We start from the raw sequence: 13238 nt of genomic DNA, 5'->3' as shown, positions 1-13238 counted from the left end.
AAGCGGAAGTGCTGGCAGCACCTCAATGCCCTCCGCTGCCTGAACACCCATTGGGGTGCAGATCACTCTATGCTGCTGCAGCTCTACAGAGCCCTTGTTCAATCCCCCCTTGATGGGAGCCTGGCTTATGGTTTGGCGACGCCCTCATCATTGCGTTTGCTTGACCCAGTGCAGCACTGTAGCTTTCGCCTAGTGACAGCTTTTAGGAGTCCAGTGAACAGCATCCTTACGGAGGCTGGAGTCCCTCCATTGTGGGTTAGGCGTGCACAACTGCTCGCCAGTTACATTGCACAAATTCGTAGTTCTCCTGCATATCCAAATAACTGTCTCCTTTTCCCACCCACGGTGATTCTTCTCCCGCATGGGCGGCCCAGGTCAGGGCTTCCAATTGCAGTTCATGCCAGATACCTTCTTTCCGAACTGGAGTCCTTGCCTTTACCACCTATACTTGAGCTCCATTAGAGTACATCTCCATGGAGTACACCTAGGCCGCCGCTTCCCCTTGACCTTTCACATGGGCTTAAGGACTCTGTTGACCCCGCTGCTCTATGTTGCTACTCGATTCTTGACATGTACAGAGGCCATGATTTTTTTTACACCGACGGCTACATGGATGATGCTCACGCTGGCTTGATGTATGTCCGTGGAAGACATATTTGACAGCATACCTTGCCTGATGGCTGCAGTGTTTCCACTGCCAAGGTGCCCCCCAGGGGGTCCACAACTCTTGTGGATATGTGCGTAGCGAGCACGGGACCCCAAGCTAATGCGGCCCTCCTTCCTTTCCAGGCTGCATACCTCCCTTTTCCGCATCCTTCCCTATCCCCAATCTTCGCCCCCCCCTCCCCTCACCTCTGGCTCTTCCCTTCCCTTTCTCCCCCTTCTGGGAGAATGGTTTGTGCCTACGTCTGGAGACGGACGCTCGTAAATGTAACGCATTCTTCACCTTCTCTGCTTGTATGTCTTCATCCTTCCTTTCCTTTTGTCCTTCTCTTTTCCTTACCTCTTCTCTTTACCCTTTTCTCCACTGCGGCGTTAGACCCCTCTTCTTTCCTTTCCCTTTCTTTGTTTTTTCCCTTTCTCTTTCTTCCTCCCTGTGCGTGTCTGAAGGCCGACCCACGCATTTTCGTGTGTAGCTGGTGATGGGGTAACGCGTAATTCCCCGCCCTGGGTAGACAGGTAGGACACGTATGTAACGTTGTAACGGCCAGGCCCAGGGAAGGGTGATTACCCGAGCTGATACCTTCCGAAAGTGCCGATTGGTCGCCCCGTCCGTTTGTCAGGAGGTGTGACCTGAGGTGTGAACAATCACCTGAGGTGGGAGTGCCCTCAGAGAGGGCCCCACAAGGGAGGAACGCGCCATCGGAGACGCCGGTAATCATGGGGGATTCTTCCGCAATGGTGTCCTCATCTTCCACCATGTCTGCTCACAAACGTAAGTTCACTGAGTCTCAGCCACAGACAGTTCTTCCATCGTTGCCACAGTTCCTTGTTGTTTCTCGGTCTGATGAAGGTCACGACTTCTCCACAGTCAACCCTTTCATTATTCAGAAAGGTGTCGACGCAATTGCAGGTCCTGTAAAGTCTTGTTCCAGATTACGGAATGGTACATTGTTGTTAGAAAGTCAGTGCACTCCAGGCACAAAGTTTGCTGCGTACTTCACTGCTCCACACCTTCCCTGTCCGGGTTGAAGTGCACCACACTTCAAATTCCTCGCATAGAGTTGTTTATACACGCTCCCTCGATGGATTGTCTGACGAAGAAATTCAGCACTACCTGTCTGACCAGGGCGTAACGGCTGTACATAGTTACGAAAAGGATTGACACGAACATCATTCCAACCCGCACTGTCTTCTTGACATTCGACAAAGTTAAACTCCCATCGAAAATCAAAGCAGGCTATGAGATAATTTCCGTTCGCCCTTACGTCCCAAACCCTACACGTTGCTATCGGTGTCAGAGGTTCAATCACACCAGGCAGTCCTGTTCCAATCCGGCCAAATGTGTTACATGTGGCAGGGATGCCCATGAGGGTGCTTGTCCACCTCCATCCCCTCGCTGCATCAACTGTATCGGTGACGACGCTGCTTCCTCTCGAGATTGACCCATTTTTAAAGACGAAAAGCTCATGCAGGAAATCAGAGTGAAGGAAAAGGTGTCGACCTTTGCTGCTCGAAAATTATTCGCCAGTCCACAGCCCACCGTGCCTCAGACAGGAAAATACAGCACTGTCCTTGCGTCTCCTCGGCCAACAAAGAAGGCAGCCATGCAGACTTGTGACCTCACCTTTAGTGCCACGGTCATCAGATCGGCCAGCGAAAAGATCGCCTGTTCAACCTCCCCACTTTCGCCTGCCCACTCTACGGCTCACCCTTCATCGGGTTCTGCTAAATTTCGAGCCCAAAAGTCAGACACAGACTCCGAAAAAATAGCATACTCGTAAAGATTTTCTGCGTACCCCAACTTGACAACCATCGGTTCCTCCCACATCTAAACATCATATTTCCAAGAAGGCTACTAAGAAACCCAGTTCCTCTCCTTCTCCACCAAGGCGTGTCTCATCTACAGCACCACCTGGCGGAAATCGCCCTTGGCCGTCTTCTGTGTCGCCGAGGCGCACTGCTGGCGGCCGATCAACCGGCCGATCGCTGGTGGCAGGAGCTGCTTCTGAACAACCTATGGATCAGGATCTTCTGCCTTCGGCTGAATGCCATTCCATGCTGTCGGCTGGAAGCTCTGAGCAGTCGTTGAGTTGATGGCAACCTTGGTCACATTCCTCCATTTTCTGTTCACCCTATGTCCATTATTCACTGGAATATCCGTGGCATTCGAGCCAATCGGCATGAATTGTCGATACTCTTACGATCCTACTCGCCGGTCATCTTCTGTCTTCAGGAAACAAAGCTGCGTCCCCATGATCGCTTTGTTCTCCCCCATTTTGTCTGTCCGATTTGATATCCCCTCTGTTGAAGGCACTCCAGCCCATGGAGGACTCATGATTCTTCTCCATGATACTCTGCATTATCACCCAATCCATTTACACTTCCTTCCAAGCTGTCGCTGTCCGTCTTTCCCTTTCTGGATATCCCTTTTCTGTTTGTACTGTCTACATTCCATCGTCCACACCAATGGCACGAGCTGATCTCCTTCATCTTCTCGGTCAGCATCCACCCCCCTACTTGCTGGTTGGGGACTTCAATGCCCACCATCCGCTTTGGGGTTCTCCACATCCTTGTCCACATGGCTCACTGTTGCTAGACGTCTTCCACAAAGGCGATCTAGTTTGCCTCAACACTGGGGTCCCTACATTTTTGTCTGCCTCCACGACAAATTTATCTCATTTGGACCTTTCGGTCGGTACTGTTCCGCTAGCTCGGCGCTTCGAATGGTTCGCCCCTGATGATACACACTCGAGTGACCACTTTCCATGTGTCCTTAGCCTGCAGCCTCAACTGCCATATATGCGCCCGCGACGCTGTAAGTTTGTCCATGCCGATTGGACACTTTTTTCGTCTCTAGCGACATTAGATGACCGACACTTTCCTAGCGTCGACGATGAGGCCACATATATCACCGACGCTATTCTTACAGCTGCGGAACGTTCAGTACCACGCACCTCCGAATTGCCCCGGCGCCCCCCAGTTCCCCCCCCTCCCCCCCCCCTGCGGGTCTGGGGTAAGAATAGGCCCGAGGTATTCCTGCCTGTCGTAAGAGGCGACTAAAAGGAGTTTCAACCGTTTCGGCCTTCCATGTAATGGTCCCCCTTGGGGTTTGACCTCCATTTTTCAAAATTCTACAGAAGTACGAGCCTTTTGGGGAAGGACACCTTACATGGTGTACCACTGGTCCTAAGTGCACTAAGACCTTGGCACTCAGCATTGCACCGGCGTTGTAACCATACCCACTATTCCTCAAATTGGGCCTAAACGCCTGATGGGTTGTCCAAGTTACGCCCATAGTGCATCTCCATCTGCACCAGCGATCATGATGGACTTTCCATGGCACCAGAAATCCAGCACGGTAGCCAGCCCGTTGTGGTGGGGTCGTCATGTACCCTCTCGGTTGTAGCCCCCTGACAACACAGGGATCGTACTGCCGATACCTGAGCTGCACCCTCCCCACGTTGGCCAAGGAGTAGATGCCTGTCTCCTTGGGGCATCAGGACTCCCGGCAACGGTCATCCTGCCAGGTGGCCCTTGCTGAGGCTGTGCGCTGTTTTCGGTGTTTGCGCTTTGGGCACATGTCGTCACGGTGTGAGGCTGAGCCCCTTTGTGGCGATTGCGGACGTCCTCTTCATGAGGAACATACATGCACCCCACCACCTCGGTGCATTAATTGCCCTGGCCTCCACTCGCCTAGATCCTCAGACTGCCCCGCATATCAGAAGGAGAAGAAGATAAAGGAACTCGAAACTTTGGATCGGCTCTCTTATTCTGAGGCCAGGAAGAAGTATGACCGCCTCCATCCCGTGCCGTTGACCACTTTGTTTGCCTCAGTTGTGTCCACTCCTTCCATGGTATCCTCACCCCTATCCTGTCCCCCCTCCGCCTCCTCCGCCCATCGTGGGGCTCTGCCTCCGCCTCCCAAATCCCTCCCTTCCAAATCCTCCTCCCCCGTGGCTCCCGCCCCCTCTGCCCCAGGGGCCACCCTTCCTCCTCCTCCTCCTCTTCCCCCGCCACCTGAGAAGCGATCCTCTTCTCAGGCGTCCATCGGGGAAATGTTCCGGACCCCAGCTTCCGAGGTCCGGCGTTCCAAAACGGACCCCGCACGTGAGGACCTTCTTCGGGTCCAGCCCACCATCCCCGTGCCTCCTCGGCCTTCCAAGAAGGCCTCAAAGAAGTAGTCTCTATCCCCCTCTCCACCCCGGCGCGTTTTGTCTGACGCTTCATCCGTGAGTCGCTGCTCCCGGCCGTCCTCAGTTTCACCAGGACGCTCTGCTGCCAGGCGCTCAGCTGGCCTCTCGTCGGCAAATGATGCTGCCCCTCCTACACAACCAGGGACAGCGGCCGCAGCTGGCGACGAGTCGATGGAACCGGATCCGCCTCCCGTCGGTTGTAGCGTTGTTCCCTCGCAACCTGGCCCTCTGCGGCTGTCAAGGTGACCAGCTCTTCCCTCGTCTCATTCCCCCAACTTCTTGACTAGCGATGGTCTTGTTAGTGGAACATAAGAGGTATTCGATCTAATTGGGAGGAATTAAAACTGCTCCTCCGCCTGCACTGTCCGCTCGTCCTTGGTCTCCAGGAAACCAAGTTCCGCCCGACTGACCGTATTGCCTTTACTCACTATACCTTGGAGCGGTATGACCTCACCCCTGTGGACGGTATCCCAGCTCATGGTGGGGTCATGTTGCTCGTTTGGGACGATGTCTATTACCATCCCATCTCATTGATAACCCCACTCAAAGCAATAGCTGTCCGTATTACTCTTTCTGCTTTTACTTTTTCAGTTTGTACCATCTACACTCCGTCATCTGCTGTTAGTCGGGCTGACATGATGCACCTGATCGTTCAGCTTCCCCCACCGTTTTTATTGTTTGGCGTCTTCAATGCCCATCATCCCCTTTGGGGCTCTCCTGCATCCTGTCAAAGAGGCTCACTCATGGCGGATGTCTTCAACCATCTCAATCTTGTCTGCCTCAATACCGGCGCCCCGACTTCCCTCTCGGACTCTACTCATACCTACTCCCACTTGGACCTCCCGATCTGTTCTACCACTCTTGCCCGTCGGTTCGAGTGGTATGTCCTTTCTGACACCTATTCGAGCGACCATTTCCCCTGTGTCGTTCGTCTCCTGCACCACACCCCATCCCCATGACCTTCGCGCTGGAACATACTGAAAGCTGACTGGGGACTTTACTCTTCCCTGGCGACCTTTCCGGACCACGATTTTCTCAGTTGTGACAGTCAGGTCGAATACCTCACGGCTGGTATCATCAATGCTGCCGAACGTTCCATTCCTCGTACTACCTCTTCTTCACGTCGCGTTTCCCTCCTCTGGTGGACCGAGGCTTGTAGGGACGCCATCCGTGCTCGACGACGTGCTTTACGCACCTTTCGCCGCCATCCTACGTTGGCGAATTGTATTGAATACAAACGACTCCGAGCGCAATGCTGTAGAGTCATCAAAGACAGCAAAAAAGCTTGTTGGGCCTCTTCCACCAGCTCCTTTAACAGTTTCACTCCCTCTTCCGTCGTTTGGGGTGGCCTGCGCCGGCTGTCGGGCATTAAGGCCCACTCCTCGGTACCTGGGCTGACCTCAGGTAATGAGGTCCTTGTTGATCCTGTGGCTGTCTCCAACGCCTTCAGCCGCTTTTTCGCGGAGGTTTCAAGCTCCGCCCATTACCACCCTGCCTTCCTTCCCAGGAAAGAGGCAGAAGAGGCTCGGTGACCTTCCTTCCTCTCGCTGAATCTGGAAACTTAAAATGCCCCCTTTACTATGCGGGAACTCGAACGTGTGCTTGCACTGTCCCGATCGTCTGCTCCGGGGCCAGATGCCATACACGTTCAGATGCTGGCACACCTTTCTCCGGCGGGCAAAAGCTTCCTTCTTCGTACCTACAATCGCGTCTGGACCGAAGGTCGGGTCCCCATGCGTTGGCGTGACGCCGTCGTTGTTCCTATACCCAAACCCGGGAAGGATAGACACCTTCCTTCTAGTTACCGCCCCATTTTTCTTACAAGCTGTGTCTGTAAGGTGATGGAGCGCATGGTTCATGCTCGGTTAGTTTGGATTCTTGAATCTCGACGGCTGCTTACCAATGTCCAATGCGGCTTTCGTCGCCGCCGCTCCGCTGTTGACCACCTTGTGACCTTGTCGACATTCATCATGAACAACTTTTTGCGAGGGCGCCAAACGGTAGCCGTGTTCTTCGATTTGGAGAAGGCTTATGATACCTGTTGGAGAGGAGGTATCCTCCGCACTATGCACAGGTGGGGCCTACGCAGTCGCCTGCCCCTTTTGATTCCTATTTAACAGACCGAAAGTTTAGGGTACGTGTGGGTTCCGCCTTGTCTGACGTCTTCCTTCAGGAGAACGGAGTGCCTCAGGGCTCCGTCTTGAGCGTAGCCCTTTTTGCCATTGCGATCAATCCAATTATGGATTGCATTCCACCTAATGTCTCAGGCTCTCTCTTTGTCGATGACTTCGCGATCTACTGCAGTGCCCACAGAACATGCCTCCTGAAGCGCTGCCTTCAGCGTTGTCTAGACAGCCTATACTCATGGAGTGTGGCAAATGGCTTCCGGTTCTCTGAAGAGAAGACGGTTTGTATCTACTTTTGGCGATATAAAGCGTTCCTTCCGCCATCCTTACATCTCGGTCCCGTTGTTCTCCCATTCATGGAAACAACTAAGTTTCTAGGGCTCACGTTGGACAGGAAACTGTGTTGATCTCCGCATGTCTCTTATTTGGCGGCCCGTTGTACACGTTCCCTTAATGTCCTAAGAGTTCTTAGTGGTTCATCTTGGGGAGCGGATCGCACTGTCCTGCTTCGCTTGCATTGGTCCGTAGTCCGATCGAAGCTGGATTATGGGAGCTTCGTCTACTCGTCTGCTCGGCCATCCCTCTTACGCAGTCTCAACTCCATCCACCATCGGGGGTTACGTCTTGCGACCGGAGCCTTCTACACTAGTCCTGTTGAGTCTTTATGCTGAAGCTGCTGAATTACCATTGACCTACCGGCGCGACCTACTGCTGTGTCGGTATGCCTGCCGGCTGTTGTCTATGCCCGACCACCCCTCTTACCAGTCCTTCTTCACCGATTCTCTCGACCGTCAGTACGGGTTGTATGTGTCTGACCTGCTGCTTCCGGAGTCCGCTTCCGTCGCCTGCTTCGACAATTGGATTTTGCCCTCCCTACTACATTCAGAGAGGGTGAGAGCCCGACACCACCTTGGCTCCAGGCTCCAGTTCATATTTATCTCGACCTCAGCTCACTCCCGAAGGAGGATACTCCGGCTGCAGTGTATTGCTCACGGTTAGTCGAACTTCGTGCTCTACTTGCCGGTCACACCTTTATTTACACCGATGGCTCCAAAACTGACGATGGTGTCGGCTGTGCCTTTGTCGTCGGGGCCGCCACCTTTAAATACCGGCCGAGCTTTTTGCTCTCCATCAGGCCGTTCAGTATGGCCGCCGCCACCGCCATTCATCGTATGTAATCTGCCTTGACTCACTAAGTGCTCTTCAGAGCCTTGGAGCTCCCTATCCGGTCCATCCCTTGATTCAACGGATACAGCAGGCCCTCCATTCTTTCGCTGATAATGGTTCTCCTGTCAGCTTTCTGTGGGTCCCCCCTGCGGGTCCGGGGATTAGAATAGGCCCGCGGTATTCCTGCCTGTCGTAAGAGGCGACTAAAAGGAGTCCATCCCCCTCACGGGGGTAGTTCGCGCCTGCGTCCGGAGACGGACGGTTCCACGACCTATCATCGTGGTCCTTTTGGTTTTTTCACTTCTCGTTTCTTCCCTCCTTTTGTTGGTTCCTTTCTTTGCTCTTCTCCACCTCACTGTCTTCCTTACTCTTTCCCTTGCCTTCTCCTTGCCTTCTCATTGCCTTTTTCTCCTTGCCTTCTCATTGCCTTTTTCTCCTTGCCTTCTCATTGCCTTTTTCTCCTTGCCTTCTCATTGCCTTTTTCTCCTTGCCTTCTCATTGCCTTTTTCTCCTTGCCTTCTCATTGCCTTTTTCTCCTTGCCTTCTCATTGCCTTCTTCTCCTTGCCTTCTCATTGCCTTCTTCCCCTTGCTTTCTCATTGCCTTCTTCTCCTTGCCTTCTCTGGTCTCCGCCTCGGCGTTTGAGACAGTCTGTCCTCTTTCTCCCTCTCTCTCTTCTTTTTCCTCTTCTTCCTTCCTCCCTGTGCGTGCCTGAAGGCCGACCCACGCGTTCGCTCGAGTAGCCGGTGACGGGGTAACGCGTAAGTCCCCGCCCTGGGTAGACATGTAAGGCACGCGCGTACCCCCTGGTAAAGGCCAGGCCCGGGGAGGGGTGATTGCCTGAGCATGATACCTTCTGACCATGCCGATTAGTCCCTCCGTCTGTTTCTCGGGAGGTGTGACCTGAGGTGTAAACATTCACCTAAGGCGGGAGTGCCCTCTGAGAGGGTCCCCACAAGGAAGGAGCGCGCCATTGGAGACGCTGGCAATCATGGGGGATTCCTCCGCAATGGATTCTACTCCATCTCTCTCGACTTCGACCCAAAAACGGAAACGTGACCAGCCAACAGTGACAAAAGTACTACCGCCTGCCCCACAGTTCCTCGTAGTTTCTCGAACTGAGGACGGAAAGGATTTTTCCTCTGTCAACCCTTTCGTTATTCAGAAGGGCGTAGATGCCATAGCCGGATCTGTCAAATCCTGTACCAGGTTGCGTAACGGCACCTTATTACTAGAAACTGAGAATGCCTTTCAGGCACAAAAACTGCTTCGGGCCACCCTCCTGTACACGTTCCCTGTCCGGGTGGAGGCCCACCGAACTTTGAATTCGTCTCGTGGTGTGGTCTATACTGGCTCCCTCGACGGATTGACTGACGAGGAGCTTCAATCATTCCTCGCTGAGCAGGGCGTGACGGCTGTCCATAGGGTCATGAAAAAGGTCAACAATGACCTTGTACCGACCCGGACAATTTTCTTGACCTTCGATAGTGTTAAGCTGCCATCGCGCATCAAGGCGGGCTACGAGGTTATTTCTGTTCGCCCCTATATCCCGACACCTACGCGCTGCTACAAGTGTCAGCGTTTCAATCACACTCGACAGTCTTGTTCCAATGCGGCTAAATGTCACCTGTGGCAGGGATGCCCATGAGGGTGACTGTCCACCTCCGTCTCCTCGTTGTGTGAACTGTCAGGGTGACCATGCCACATCCTCCCGCGACTGTCCTGTCTATAAGGAAGAACGCTGTATCCAGGAAATTCGGGTCAAAGAGAAAGTGTCCACCTCGGCTGCTCGCAAGCTATTGGCTAGTAGGAAGCCCACGCTGCTCCCAGCGGGGAAATACAGTACTGTCCTCGCCTCTCCTCGGACTACCCGGGAGGTAGCAACCCAGACATGCGATCAGACCTTCAGCACCACGGTCGTCCGTTCGGCCAGTGCTAAGATCGCGCGGTCGACGTCTCCTCTTCCTCCCATCACCCCACAGACACGAGCACCTTCTTCAGCTCCTGCTAAGACGAAGACACCGAAGTCAGATGCACGGGCCTTCAAGAAGGAACCATCCCGTGCAGACTTCCTCCGTACATCGACCTCACAGCCTTCGACCGGTACTTCCACTACACGTCCTTCCAAAAAGGCGCATAGGAAGCACAGTTCTCCTTCCCCGCCACGGCGCATTTCTTCTCTTGCGCCACCCAGCGGCTGCCGCCTCAGGCCGTCATCCGTTTCGCCTGGCCGCACCGCTGGTCGCCGTACATCTGGCCGTTCACTGGCGGAGGAAGCTCCCCCTCCCGGCCATCCTCCCGAGATGGCCGATGACCCTATAGACCCAATGGACGATGACTGTCCGCCTACTGATAGCGGCGGCAGTGCTCGCTCGAAGCCAGGCCCTAAGCGGCCTTCGAGGTGACCACTTCTCTCATCTTTCTTTTCTTACGATGGCACTTATTCACTGGAATATTCGCAGCATTCGCTCCAACCGAGAGGACTTGAAGTTGCTGCTCCGCTTGCACCGTCCGCTTGTCGTAGCCCTCCAGGAAACGAAGCTACGCCCATGCGATCAAATTGCCTTGGCACACTACACCTCTGTGCGTTTTGACCTACCCCCTGTGGTAGGTATCCCAGCTCATGGAGGGGTTATGTTGCTGGTCCGGGATGATATTTACTACGATCCCATCACGTTGCACACCGGCCTGCAGGCAGTTGCCATCCGCATTACTCTCCCCACTTTTACGTTTTCCTTTTGTACCGTTTACACTCCATCGTCATCTGCCGTTACCAGGGCAGACGTGATGCAACTTATTGCTCAGCTACCTGCACCATTTTTGTTAACTGGAGACTTCAATGCCCACCATCCCCTTTGGGGCTCTCCAGCATCCTGCCCGAGGGGCTCCTTGTTAGCAGACCTTTTCAACCAGCTCGATCTTGTCTGCCTCAATACTGACGCCCCTACTTTTCTTTCGGACACATCTCACACCTATTCCCATTTAGACCTTTCTATATGTACTCCCCAACTTGCACGCCGGTTTGAGTGGTATGCACTTTCTGATACATATTCGAGCGACCACTTCCCGTGTGTTATCCATCTCCTGCAGCATACCCCCTCTCCGTGCTTCTCTAATTGGACCATCTCCAAGGCAGACTGGGGGCTCTTCTCTTCCAGGGCGACCTTTCAGGATCAAACCTTTACAAGCTGCGATCGTCAGGTCGCACACCTCACGGAAGTCATTCTCGCTGCTGCTGAATATTCCATCCCTCACCCTACTTCTTCTCCACGTCGCGTACCGGTCCCCTGGTGGACCGCAGCATGTAGAGACGCTTTACGTGCTCGTCGACGTGCTTTACGCACCTTTAAACGCCACCCTACAGTGGCGAATTGTATCAATTATAAACGATTACGTGCTCAGTGTCGTCGTATTATTAAAGAAAGCAAGAAAGCCAGCTGGGCTGCTTTCACAAGCACCTTCAACAGTTTTACTCCTTCTGTTGTCTGGGGTAGCCTGCGCCGGCTATCTGGCACTAAGGTCCACTCACCAGTTTCTGGCTTGAAGGTCGCGAATGACGTCCTTGTGGCCCCTGAGGCTGTCTCAAATGCCTTCGGCCGCTTTTTCGCAGAGGTTTCGAGCTCCGCTCATTACCACCCTGCCTTCCTCCCCCGCAAACAGGCAGAGGAGGCTAGGCCACTTAACTTCCGCTCCTCGAATTGTGAAAGTTATAATGCCCCATTCACCATGCGGGAACTCGAAAACGCACTTGGCCGATCACGGTCCTCTGCTCCAGGGCCAGATTCTATTCATATTCAGATGCTGACGAACCTTTCTCCTGCGGGTAAAGGTTTTCTTCTTCGTACATACAATCGCATCTGGATTGAGGGACATGTTCCCGCATGCTGGCGCGAGTCTATTGTTGTCCCGATTCCTAAGCCGGGGAAGGACAAGCACTTGCCTTCCAGTTATCGACCTATCTCGCTTACCAGCTGTGTCTGTAAAGTGATGGAGCGAATGGTTAACTCTCGATTGGTTTGGCTGCTCGAGTCTCGACGCCTACTTACCAATGTACAATGTGGATTTCGTAGGCGCCGCTCTGCTGTTGACCATCTGGTTACCTTGTCGACCTTCATTATGAATAACTTCTTGCGGAAGCGCCCGACCGCGGCTGTGTTCTTTGATTTGGAGAAGGCTTACGACACCTGTTGGAAGGCGGGCATCCTCCGCACCATGCATACATGGGGCCTTCGCGGTCGCCTCCCTCTTTTTATTCGTTCCTTTTTAATGGATCGACAGTTCAGGGTACGTGTGGGTTCTGTCCTGTCCGACACCTTTCGCCAGGAGAATGGGGTGCCACAGGGCTCAGTTTTGAGCGTCGCTCTCTTCGCCATCGCGATCAATCCAATAATGGATTGCCTCCCAGCTGATGTATCAGGCTCCCTTTTCGTGGACGATTTTACCATCTATTGCAGCGCGCAGTGTACACGTGTCCTGGAGCGCTGTCTTCAGCGTTCTCTTGACCGTCTTTACTCCTGGAGTGTCGCCAATGGCTTTCGTTTTTCTGCCGAGAAGACGGTCTGTATTAACTTCTGGCGATACAAAGAGTTTCTCCCACCGTCCTTAAGCATCGGTCCCGTTGCTCTCCCAATCGTGGAGACAACCAAATTTTTAGGCCTTACATTTGACAGGAAACTTAGCTGGTCTCCACATGTGTCATATTTGGCCGCCCGTTGTACCCGTTCTTTAAATGTCCTCCGTGTTCTCAGTGGTCTGTCGTGGGGAGCGGATCGAACCGTCCTACTTCGTCTATATCGGTCGATCGTCCGCTCCAAGCTGGATTATGGGAGCTTCGTATACTCCTCTGCACGGCCATCCATCTTACGCCGCCTCAACTCCATACAACATTGGGGTTTACGACTTGCGATCGGAGCATTTTATACCAGTCCCGTAGTGAGTCTTCATGCTGACGCTGGCGAATTGCCACTCACCTACCGGCGCGATATACTGCTTTGTCGGTATGCCTGTCGGCTACTGTCAATGCCCGACCATCCGTCTTTTCGTTCCTTTTTTGACGACTCTCTTGACCGTCAATACGGGTTGTATGTCTC

This window comes from Schistocerca americana, chromosome 6 (assembly GCF_021461395.2).
Source record: "Schistocerca americana isolate TAMUIC-IGC-003095 chromosome 6, iqSchAmer2.1, whole genome shotgun sequence".
Lineage (NCBI taxonomy): Eukaryota > Metazoa > Arthropoda > Insecta > Orthoptera > Acrididae > Schistocerca > Schistocerca americana.
The sequence above is the reverse complement of the archived record's forward strand: the minus strand, read 5'-3'. Positions refer to the sequence as shown.